Raw genomic sequence first — 3,759 nt, 5'->3', positions numbered from 1 at the left:
TCCGTCTATGGACGGGAGCACGGAGCAGGAAGCAAGGAAGGATCCCTTTGATGTTCGGGAGGCAAGCAGATCGGTCTCTGGGCCATTGCTTATATAAAGCTTGTTAACGCTATCTCGGTGCACGGGTGATGGACGTGCATATATATGTATTCGGTTAGAGGAGCCGAGATACGGGACACCGGCGGAGATGGAGCGTGAAATGTAAAGTAGGCCAATCTCTTCCCCCTCCTCCTCCTTCTCCTCCTCTTCTCTCTCCTTCTCCTCCATAGTTGACCATGTTTGCCAAGTAGCTACGTTGGGAGAAAGTAACGCGACGCGATGAACTCGAAAACTTGATCTTCGTCATACCCGCGAAACGATATTCAACAACAAAGAGAATCGAAAAGGAAAGAGGAGGGAAAAGAAGATACGCCGCGAAGGGACGATGATGGAGGAAAGAAAGAGAGAGGAAGGAGTTATGGAAGATCGAGTCGAGGCGGGATAAAGATGGACGATGGTGGCGATTTTCCAGTGACGATTCGACGTTGAAAATCCACGCCGTCTACGCCGTCAAATCCCATCACGAGGACGGCATAAATTTCTCCCTTTTCATTCCCTCGTCCAGCCTATCTATAGATATCTTCTCGCGATGTCATGACTCGCTCGGGTTCCCGCAACCGTGTCACACCAGAGAGCGGACATTTATGATTCCGTTCGTTCCTCATCATGCGTGGAGAACGCGCCCGGCTACCACACCGTTCCACGCTTCGTTCCGTACACGAGCGCATGTACACCGCACAGATGCACATGTACACGCGTAGCTGTATACATAGACAGGTGTAGACAGACACAGCGACACGCGAGTCTGCGCTCCGTGTATACGTATATACAGGGTGTTTCCCGAAATTCCAGTCACGGTTGCTCGATCGCAATAATTTCCAGGAAATCGGAGCCCCGAAACAAAATTTCTCTGTCCCGAGGGGTATGGTAGATGGGTGTATATATTTTTTTAATTGGACCCGGCAGAGCGAAAAATTTGCAACGCAAACGCCCATTGTGCAAACGATGCTCGGGCCTACGTAAGCGCGTAACTTAAAAAAGTTCGAACGATTCACGAATTTCGCGCGAAGGTTTATTTAGAAGGTTTTCTTAAATAAATCCAATCGTCTCGATTCGTCTCCGCGAATTTGCATTACGCGCCACCCGTGATTATGAATCGTTTCTCTCGTTCGATTCGTCCACGATTTCGTCGCGCGTAGATCTCGTCCTCGAAATCCCGGAGTCTCGTATCCCGGAGGGGAGAGGGGAAGGTTCGAAGTTGGGGTGAAAGAAAAATACGAGTCCCTCGATCCTGGGTCTGGCAATTGAATCGGTCGATTCCTTTTCCTCTCTGCAATTTATGTTTGTGTTTCGACGTTGAACGACACTCGGCCACGGAGGAAATTCTCCCTGAAGGATACTTGAATTAACTCTTTAAGCGGCGGGAGTGGATATATCCGAGGAAGTTGGTTTTTCATACGATAGATCGAGTGGATATATCCATCACTGTCTTTATTTGTTTGGGGGGACGTGATTGCCCGTTCAAGTGAGATCCTTTCTTTTATTTCCTTGTCGTCCATCTCCACCGCTGATGGAAAGCTTCCTCGACAGCTCTCAACGCGCACTTTCCACTTAACTTCCCATAAGGGACATTAACGAGCTCTCGCGTTCCCCTTCTTCTTTTTCTTTTTTATCCCTCGATCAAAATTTTTAAATTAAAATACACAAGACCTCGATTAAATTGAAACCTATATATCGCATGATACATCGATTTCCGTCTCTAAAGAAGATTTTATATATATATATCCATAATTTTTTTTCTCTTCTTGACTCCCCACGTTTTACAAAAACGTGTTATCCTTTACCACACACAGTATATAAATATATCCACGTATTCGTATAATTGATAAATGGCCTCGCTCTCAAAACTCAAAAGCCAGATCAAAATAAAATTACGACGCGATTTAGAATCCCGTCATATATCAAAATAAAACGTCACCCTCGTGAATATAACGAGCACCCTCCACTAAACGTCACTCGTGAATGCTCATCGAGCGACGAAAAGTCCGCGTTCCCCATGGTTAAGACCATAATGATCAATTACACCGGGAATCAGCAATACGTGTTCGCGCAACGTGTGTGTTGTATGTGTGTGTGCGTGGAGGTGGAAGCAGCACGACTCGTTAGAGAAGACAGGTGGCATCCACGCTGTCGGGGCGTTGCACGCGAATCAACTGGAAATCACCCGATCCGCGGACAGATTCACACAGGCCAGCACAATTTCGAGGTAACACGAGGGACAGCTGTGTGGTGTGTCCGTCACTGGTGGCGGGAATATGATCCCTCCACACTGTTCCGTCAGATTTGTCTCTCCGCCTTGTAATTAATTAATGCATCGATTTACTCCACCGTTTCTCTCTCTCTCTCTTTCTCTCTCCAATCATCTCGATTGAGATTTAATCACGGGGGAAGGGTTTGAGAAAAAGAAGCTCGATCTCGAGTTGGAAAAATATTCTCCTGTCTCCCTTCGCTCGTCTTCGCGTTGAATATTTCGACCGGTGGAACAAGTCGTGACAAAGGATGACAAATTATTAAACTTGGTCCGCAGGGATTTATTGGAAGTGGAAATACGAGTAACGCGAAAGATTTAGATCTGCGTGATTAATGAATGCAGATTTCTCGCTTTTGTTCCCCGACAGGGAGCAGGGGAAGGAAAGCTTTTTTGTGTATCGTTTTTTTAAAATGTCTCGCTTATAAATTTACGTCGGAAAGGAAGATTTTTTTGTACGATTTTCTGCATCGACAAGTTCTATTTATTTATTATTATGCTTGAAGGAATAAGAAAATTCACCGTGCTCGATACAGTAGTTTCGATCGATCGAGACGGGAATTCCATCGAATCGATACTCGAACCGTTTAGAAATTGACGTTCAAACAACAAGAGACGAAACTCGGGTTTGAACACAGGGGCACAAATCAGTTATAACGTGCATACATTTCAAGCAAGCAATCAGACCTAGCTCGACGTTTGTTTGAGAGCAAACTAATGTGCTTCCCTTGATGTGGGAAGCTCGCGCTACTTCCACGTTTACCTGGAATTTGTTTATAGAGATATACACACATATCTATATATATATCTTAAAAAATTGCCTCCACTGATTCCGCTTTCTAATGGGTTTAAGCTGATTAAAATTAATCGGGCTAGGCGGGAGACAGGAACAAACGACGAGCTTCCCCGCGAACAACGGGACACCACGCCATCCACAGCACACAGTCGTGCCATTAAGAGCAATTTTCCGACTAAACAACTCGACGTTAGACGTTTTACTCGCGCGTGCAATCGGGATAACAGGCAATCGCTCGAGCGGGATTAAATTTTCGCGGTTAATCGAGGACCGGAAACAGAAACACTCGTGCAGAAACACAGAGGGATGGTTACGCAGGATAACGGTAACGAACGAAAATTGGGAAAATTGGTCGGAGGTAGGGAAGGAAGGGAAATCACTTTCGAGCAAAAGACCCACCTTGTTTCGTTTTCTGTCGCGGTGTCGGGAGAAAGGGCGACGGATACGACGCTCCTTCGCGCTGGAAAAACGAATGTAAATGGAACGAGGAGGAACGGTTTCGAACGAGCCACGTCGATCCGATTACCGTTGCGATCTGTGGACGGGTGTCACCGGCCATTAGTGGGAACTCGAATTTCAAATCCCGTTTCCGTGATTACAGAGCCGGAAACGAGTC

At 46.2% G+C, this 3,759-nt stretch overlaps 1 protein-coding gene across 2 annotated transcripts in view; it reads left to right on the top strand.

Annotated features, from left to right (window-relative positions):
* Window positions 1–3,759, top strand: part of LOC102674677 — a 22,042-nt gene that overhangs the window by 4,851 nt on the left and 13,432 nt on the right. The window lies entirely within an intron of this gene.

The sequence above is a fragment of the Apis dorsata genome, unplaced genomic scaffold, assembly GCF_000469605.1.
Source record: "Apis dorsata unplaced genomic scaffold, Apis dorsata 1.3 scaffold_58, whole genome shotgun sequence".
In the NCBI taxonomy this organism is placed as follows: Eukaryota; Metazoa; Arthropoda; class Insecta; order Hymenoptera; family Apidae; genus Apis; species Apis dorsata.
Note: the sequence above shows the minus strand (reverse complement) of the source record. Positions and strands in the feature narration are given on the sequence as shown.